General features: G+C 37.7%; 1 long non-coding RNA gene across 1 annotated transcript in view; it reads right to left on the bottom strand.

Moving 5' to 3' along the window:
• Positions 1 to 1,481: 1,481 nt before the first annotated feature.
• Positions 1,482 to 9,014, bottom strand: part of LOC103885377 — a 53,471-nt gene continuing 45,938 nt past the window's right edge. Inside the window, exon 3 of the long non-coding RNA XR_001903701.3 lies at positions 1,482 to 5,813. This is a non-coding gene — a long non-coding RNA (uncharacterized LOC103885377). The remainder of the gene's footprint in view (positions 5,814 to 9,014) is intronic.

Raw genomic sequence — 9,014 nt, 5'->3', positions numbered from 1 at the left:
TCTGTGAATTCTAAGTGGTAAAAAGGCAACAGAATATTGTATATGTTTTAAGAAAATCCACTCAATTGTGTATAAAATCCTTGACATTAAGATATGCATGATACTTATGATTCAAAACACACTACAAATAGGCATTTCCAAGAGCCTGAGACAGAAAGCACAGAAAAATCCAGACATTAATAAACTTTGCCTGACCGCAGTAAAATGTTTGCCACCAAAATCAAATTAAACTACACTAACACTTCTTAATAGCCAAATATAATTTCACGGAAATCTTCAAAAATTGTTAAAACCATTTTTTCCCATAATAATTGCCTAAAACTTTGTAAATAGATAAAAAAGTAACTTTTAGTAAATTAGTGAGTTTGGCAAATTTGCCAAATTGGGCGTTTGATGACATTTAACTGAGTGTAACGATGAAGTACACAACTCACATCAGGCCTGATGTTGATTCAGAGGACTGAATTATAACCAAACTGCTTGGGAGGGATGCTTTATGCTCAGCCCGCATGAGAATATGAGCTCAATATGTGCCTGAGAAACCTTTCCATACCCAGGAACACACATTTTCAGCATATGCAAATGACAAAAATCTATACAAAGGAGGTTATATGCAGAGAATTACACAGGGAAGAATGGGTGGTCCACTGCGGCAGGCACAGGTCTAGCAGGGGCAGAATCTTGTGTGTGTGTGTGGAGGGAACAGAACACTGGCAGTATCTTGCTAAGTTAGCCAGATCCAAATTTTCCTTGGAAGACATGTCAGGGCCAGCTTCCCTAGGCAAGCTTAAATCAAGTAGGAGAAAAAGAAAAAAAAAAAAAAGCCTGGCTAGAAAAAAAGTAATAATAATTAAAATACTAGCTACTTTTCACCAAAAGGCTCCTAAGTATCTAGTGTAGGCTAGGAAAAATATCAACTTAGGCTTACCCTAAACAATATATTCTTAAAACCTCGAAACTTTAAAATCTGTGGTGCTTAGCCTCACAAGACAATCCCAGGTGGGTACATGTTCCTCTCCTGTGACTTTCAACAGTCCCCTACTTATATTACTTGGGAGGATGGCAGTAAATTTTTAACTCCCTGATAGGCATTTGCTGCCTACCAAATATGGAAAAAATAGGCAATACAACATGAAATGAATGACAACATATTCCAACTAGCACACCTCCTGTCTGAGGAGAAAGGAATAGGAGCTCAAGCAAACAAAAACTCACAGCAAGTGAGCTCAAAGTGTATATTTTGATGCAGTTTTTCCCCCACTGGAAACAGAGTCTCACTCTGTCCCCCAGGCTGGAGTGCAGTAGTGTGATCTCAGCTCACTGCAACCTCCGCATCCAAGGTTCAAGGGATTCTCATGCCTCAGCCTCCCAAGTAGTTGAGATTACAAGCATGCACCACTACACCCTGCTAATTTTTTGTATTTTCGCCATATTGCCCAGGCTGGTCTCAAACTTCTGGCCTCAAGTCATCCTCCCACCTTAGCCTTCCAAAGTGCTGGGATTATAGCCATGAGCCACTGTGCCCAGCCTTTGATGCAGCTTTTTAAAATTAAACTTATTCCCAGCCTTGCTGATTTCTGCAACAATATAATAAAATAAACAAGGGATTTTCCTAAAGTGAGAAATGCCTTGTAATTTATTTTCCTGGACGCTGGCTGCATGGCCCTTCTGGAGTACATGGGGGTATGGCCACAAAGCACTGGGGAGGTGTGGGGGTGCTGGCTGCAGGTGCACTAGGTCACCTGGTGTGGCATCATCACAATAGCCCAAGGAGGTAAACATGACTCAAGTTGTACAGAGAGGAAAGCTGGAGTTTAGAGCACTTGTTACTTGCCCAAAGACACATTGCTAGGAAGTGACCATTGATATTCGATTGTACTTCGACCACTGGCATTTGATGGTACTTTGTTTACTGTATGTACTGAATTTTATTTGGCACAGAACTTAAAATAATAAAAATGCATAGGATTTATTTCCCCCTCTCATCCCATATTTATGTGGGTTTTGTTTATTCACTTCCCCTGGGTCTTTACATTTCTAGGTAGGATGCTCTAACTTGTAGCTTACATAAAGGGCATTATTAAAATATTTTCCTCTTTTTTTGTGTTATTTGTTATTTCTCAATTTTTCAAATAATCCTGCATACTCTAAGTATGAACTATTAGATGTTGTAGAGTCTACTATTTTACTTTATAAGTTCTTTTATTTTTTTTAAAAAAAGAGTTTTTCTAAATAACAGTAGGTCTACTAAGAGCTAAGAAACCTAGGATCAGTTCAGCATTGCATTGAACTTGTCAACTGGCTAATGATAAATGCTAGAGAGGCGTGGATTTCCTTCTCTATAGACTGAAACACTAGCTCAGCACTCTCTCTTCCAGCTCTGTCTTTTTCTCCATGCACCCTGGATGGACAGGTAGCCTAATTCACTTCTTTACTTACAGGGAAAAATGCAACTGAGTGTCAAGCCTCTCTGTAAAAGCTGGTCTCTGGAGGTCACCCCATGCTGGTGCTTAAAAAAGAATTTTAAAATGTCTTATTAAGTAAGCAATGTTTCTTAACCCCTCATCTGGAAAACTGTTTCTTGCCCCAAATCTTTTTTCCTCAGCTTAACACTATTTCTTCTGATTCTGTTGTCAGAATACAGTAGGAACACCACTGCTAGCACGTTTGACATATGCTAGGTATTAGCCCTCATCTCCTGATAGCAAAGCTCTTTCTTCATCCAATATGTCACAGCTGCATAAGTAAACCATTGTTATCACTCCCTTATAAAAGCATATATTGTAAGATAAATTTTTATATTGAAAATATTGACCTATACCACTCTGAAAATCTAGGATATAACTGTCAAATTTTTATATGCAGTTAATTTTACTGATACATATAGTTGAAGAAATGACATAAAAAATAGTTAAATAGGATTAGTACAAAATATTCAAAGTATCCATTGTTTGAAAGTTTTGCTCAAATTTGTGGGGCTGAAGTTTACATGCATTTTATTTGGTTTTGTTCTGCTTTATAGCAATGGATTCATCTATTTTTAAAAGAGTCAGACAGAGATGCGAGGAGAAAACGAAGCACTTGCTATGTTTTTAAAAATATTTAGGTGTATATGTACTCACAAAGTTGCAAAATAATCAACATGAAATTTGGTTTTTTAAAAATGAGCATCTTAACTGCAAGTATTTTTAAAAAGTAAATAACTTAATATCAAATATTTTCCCTCAATTTACAACTACTTGAATATCAATATAACTAATTAGAAGCACTTTTTGTTATTAGAAATATAATTCTTTATCATAAAATTGATGTCATTACCCATTTTAGACAAATCTCTTCCAACTTGATCTTGTGCTAAAAAGTAAATAAATTCCAGTTTTCTGTTTTCTCTGTCTTTATTTTTCGATGTGTTTTTTCTTTCAAGAAATACAGAGCTTCTGTTTATGAGAGATGCCTCATTGTTTCTTCAATTTAATTGCTGTGCTCACTTTTTAAATTTCATTTACACATCCAATGTTATGCACATATTTTAGATGTTAAAAACGTTCAGGCACTTATCCTTCATCACGTCCATTTCATCAGCTTAAGTGAAAGGTACAGAAAACGGACCCAAGAACAGAGCTCTGGGGCTGTTTCCACGCCCAGGAGCCATAACTTCCCATCCACAATTCAAATCTCTCAGGAAAGCTTTACGGTACTAGCTTCAGCTCCTGGCTTCATTTCTCCTCTATCAGACACAGGCTTCTGAGGTGCAGCAAATCTCAAAACAGCTCTTTCCAACCATCTCTCTGGTAATAGTCATGGCCACTGTTTTTAAAAGGCTGAAAGAAAGTAGATGGCTGCCACAAAATGTGCCCTATCTGGTACTCCCCAAACCATGTCATGAAAAGGCCCCATGGTAGACCTAGCAGCTATAGAAAGAGTTGTGAGTTTGTATTTGGATGAAGAAAAGAAGGAAAGAGAAAAGAACATGAAAGTGTATTTCAGACGGGCAAGGATGAGAAAGGATAGCTGGAAACAGCACTTGGTTTTGACATTTGGGTACTACTCTTCAAAGATTAGGAGGCACATCCTTGCCTTGGGCACTGTTAATGACCTTATAGGCTGTGAGTTAATATTTGACAAAAGGATTTGAGCCAATATTAGCTGGTTGTCCTGAATGGGAACTCTTCAGCCGCTTCCTGAATACTTACGGCTAGTTGGGATCAGTCAGGGTTTGCACAAGTTTGGACTGATCAAGTCTTAATCAAACCAGAAAGAATGAGAGCAGACTGGTCAAAACAAAAAGAATACCAGAAAAAGAAATCTTTTCCAGTGTAAATAGAAATTTTACTTCTACAAATTGATCAAGAATATTCTCAGATGATATTCTTTGGTGTTTCATAGTATTTCATAAGTTATAACCAGATGACTGGCTTTATTTTTTTAAATACTTGCCACCGTTTGTTGTGAGGCATACATTATTTGCATTGAATTTTGATTTTTTATGGTCCTAATTCAACTTCTATCTCTTCTTATAGCCAGTAATTTCTTAATTAAGGGTTGCCTAAAAATGAAGAATGAAATTTGATATGGGCATACCTGGTCCTGAAACTTTTTTTTTGCACCATTCAATCAGCTGATTAACTTGCTATTTAAAAAAAAAAAAAAAATCTAGTATGCTTCTAAGACGCTATAAATAATCATGACAATATCTAATAAAAATAGATGTCATATCAGAAAACCACAGAGGAGTTTAAACTTAGTTTAGCAAAATCAACAACTTCCTCACAAGACTGATGAACTGCAGTTACGTGTTTTTAACAAAAGCATCTCTAGCAACCAGATAAGCAAGTGTCTTCTTGACATAGATGGATGATAGCGCATGTGCCAGAAGCCAGTGGAAAATAGGAGCTGTCATCTAGAAAATGACAGAGCCATTTCGAGTCCCCCTAGATTAGCACTCCATCTTCAGCTGAGCAGATATACTATTAGCTGAAGGTCTATTGCCAGCAAATCAGAAGCAAGAGGGCAGAGCCCTATCTTTCTGAGATGACTGGAATCATCAGAGGCTCAAAGGCAGAGAATGCACATGATGACATCCCAGCTTTTTGTAAGAGTAATGCCATAAGAAGCCAATCAAATACATGTTTTATCATATAGGTCATTAAAAAGTATTAATATTTTCACTGTAGAGACTAATCAATATTCAAAAATAGTGTAAACTAGAGTAAACATTTTTCATACCCTGTGTCATTCAAAACTGTCCTGTAGATAGGTACCTGATTATAACATCACAGGCTTTGCTACTTAGCTTTATGTAAATAACTGAGCGTGAGGATATTCATCTTCTCAGCCTCGTGTCACTAAATAAACCTTGTCGGACTGACCAGCATCTAGAGAGGTAACTCTGAAGTTAAAAGGAAGGTCCAAAGTGCTCTCAATTTAGCAAGACAGGTTTTCAAATGCAGCTGGTTCTGTCTGCAGCAAAGGCTTTTCCAACTTGTCCTGGAGCCCACTGGGGCCCGCCTCTTTGTGTCTGTACTTAATGGCTAAGGATAATATGCTTCTCTCCAAGTGGTCCTCTAGCAAAGATGGAGCATTGCTATTCTGTTCATGGCTGGACACTGTGTGGCACAATACTTATAACGCTGGTCTAGTGCTTCCTAGGCAGACTGCTGCCTTGTGGTCAGCTATTAGGATGTAGCTGGTTTCCAAGGATCAACTCAGGCACCATCAAGGAGGTCAACTCAGAAACGTGTGGTCATGAAGATGGCCTCCACATCTGAGAGTGAAAGTTTCCACTGGACATAATGGGCATACCAACAGTTGTGCTGCAAAACAAAACAAAACAAAAAACTATCTTATACACATTTTTTCTTAATGGCTGGGGTTAGTAAAAGCGAGATATGTTTAAGTGTTCAGAAGCTAAAAATAACAAAGAAGCCACTCTCCCAGGGAAGGAAATGACTGCCTTCCACTCCTGGGTAGTTAACAAAGGCATTTTAATTCTAACTTGGAGTTACATGAGGTGACAGTCTGTGTATAATTTAGGACTCTCTGGAGCTACATGAGATGCCAGTTGTGTATAATTTAGAACTCTCTGGAATCTCCTTACTCCTATCAGGCCAAGAAATGCTGCACAGATATTTCTAATTAATATTATAAGCCAAATAAAATCCAATTACATTGATAAAGCAACTTTAGAAAGAAGTATTCTTCTGACTACGTATTTTGCCTATAATGACATTATTTATCTACAATGTAATGGATAAACAAGAACATCGCCATTTTTGCAGCATTATCATTTGATTTCAGGTCAGTCGGGTCATATCACACAAAAGCCTCCTTTCCCTCTCTCTCTCCCACTCTTTTCTTTTTGTCAATGACATTCCCTGAGATGAGCATTCCAAAAGAATAGCGCTTGCTTCTCTCGTCAGCTTGGTTTTGTCAGTTCTGAACACAGGGTCTTGCTTTGCCATTTTCAAGGTCTCTTTCAAACCCTAGATCACAGCTGGTGCTTCAATCAGGAGTTCACACCGTGAAGAAGCTGGCAGTTGATCCCCAACCAACTCTGCGGAAGATATATAATCTCTTTCACGGCACACAGTGGAATACGCCTTTCATTTCATCCCTGAGAAAGACTGCATCCTTCACAAGTCCTTCTTGACAAAAATATTAATAATGTCCCAGCCTCCTAAGGGACAGGAACATTTTGGGGTTTGAACTGAAGTGACCTTAGCTTGTCAAGATGATTTGACTTTAAGAAACGCAACAGTGAATCCTGTTTTCTATTGTGATTTTAAAATCTGGCATAGTAATACATTTAAGGACATTTTAATTACGGTTATCATGACTAAATGTGCCGATATGAATGAGTGGAGGTTTTATAAAAGAAATATGCTCATATAATGGAATTGATATCCTTCCCCAATGTACAATGTGGAATTTGTTTCAAATCATTTTCAGGGAATCTGTTTAAGATAATATTCTCAATGCTTAAAAAGTGTTTTATTTATACATGGGGGATGAGGATGAAAGAAAAATACTTAGTGACCAGGTAGGAAGAAAAGCCTAGCAATGCCAAAAACGTGTGATTTCAGGATTTATATTATTATCTGAAATCAGCGTTGAAAGTTAGTAGGCAAGTCAGAAAACTGAATTGAAATACAATCACATATAATAAGAATTAAGGATTTGAAGTAAAATTATCCTTCCTTTGCTGTTAACGTTTTTTTTTTTCCACATTTTGTGGCTTTACTATGGTATTTGTTTAGCAATTAATGTTCTAAGTTGTAACATATTCAAAGAAATTAAGCCTCCCTCAAATACTGGTATGGGCTGACTCTAAATACGCCAAATGAGGCAGAGAAGTAGTAGATTAGACGCCAAAAAATTGCTTTGACCTCAATTATCCAGGTAGTATTTCAAGAATCACTTTGCATGGCTAAAGAGCATGTAATCCAGTTGTCTTCAACATAATCACCATCTTCTAGGAAAACCATCTTTACACATTATACCATCTTCCATTCACAACCAAATCAGAGTTCAAGGTTGAAAACATAATCTCAGGCCGGGCGCGGTGGCTCAAGCCTGTAATCCCAGCACTTTGGGAGGCCGAGACGGGCAGATCACGAGGTCAGGAGATCGAGACCATCCTGGCTAACACAGTGAAACCCCGGCTCTACTAAAAAATACAAAAAACTAGCCTGGCGAGGTGGCGGGCGCCTGTAGTCCCAGCTACTCGGGAGGCTGAGGCAGGAGAATGGCGCAAACCCGGAAGGCGGAGCTTGCAGTGAGCTGAGATCCGGCCACTGTACTCCAGCCTGGGCGACAGCGTGAGACTCCCTCTCAAAAAAAAAAAAAAAAAGAAAACATAATCTCTCGGTGTCTTCAGGGTGAGAATGAGTTTTAAAGTCCCATACTTCTTGGGTAATTACTCTTATTATTAACGTTATGTGTAGCAGAAAATGAGCATTTTAAATACCGCATTTGTGAACACAGGTGTTTTTCAATGAAAAAATAGCTATTTTGTGAAGTTACTCTAATAATTACCAGATATATGTTCTTACATCACCACATCTGAAACTTGACCAAAATCAATAATTAAAAATATCACCAGAGGTGCTGGGGGAGGGAAAAATGGGAAGTAGTTGTATAACGGGGATAGCATTTCAGCTTTGCAAGATAAAAAAGTTCTGGAGATCTGTTGTATAACAGAACTACTGAACTGTATTTTTTAAATGGTTAAGATGTTAAGTTTCATGTTATACGTTTTTTACCACAATTAAAATTTTTTCAATATTTAAAAAATACTATCAAGGGGCAAACTCCTCTGGAACTAGGAAAATGGGCTAGGTGGGGTGAATTATCTACTTGCAAAAGCCAGTTTTAAGTTACATGGGGCACTTATAGAAAATGCTGGTAAAATTGCCAGAGGGGTCAAGGAAAACAAGAAGCAACAAGAAGATGATCAATGCCTTTGTCTCCTTGAATAATTTTGATTTGTGCAGAATGTCAGAAATCACCTCTCAGAAAAACCTTTTATGAAAAATATGGCTGGAGAATCTATGAAAAACATTGCTCTCTAACAAGGCTTATTGATTCTCAACACCATCATTGCTTAAACATTGACAAGGCCAAGTTTCTAAATGTCAGATATGCAACAAGGACTGCTTGGATGAAAGCAGAAGAGAGGGAAAGATGACTTGTTGAGCTTGCACTGAGTGCTTTACACGTGATATTTAATTTACTCTTGTGAGGTAGGTACTATTAATTCCCATATTTCCAAAAGGGGAAATTAGATCTGGGAGGTTAAGAAACTTGTCCTATTTCACCAAGAGAAAATTGACATCATTAGAAATGGAACACCAATTTAAAGAGTCTGATTCAGTTCAATCTTAATTTTCAGTCTAATCTTAATTTGTTACACCATTCTGGAAAGTCAAAAGTGAAATTGAAGGAGAGAAGTATAACTAGTTTCTCCTGCCAGCTCTCATACTCTGTGATGGTTCTCATACTCTATGATGACTCTC

This window comes from Papio anubis, chromosome 5 (assembly GCF_008728515.1).
Source record: "Papio anubis isolate 15944 chromosome 5, Panubis1.0, whole genome shotgun sequence".
NCBI classification, from domain to species: domain Eukaryota; kingdom Metazoa; phylum Chordata; class Mammalia; order Primates; family Cercopithecidae; genus Papio; species Papio anubis.
Note: the sequence above shows the minus strand (reverse complement) of the source record. Positions and strands in the feature narration are given on the sequence as shown.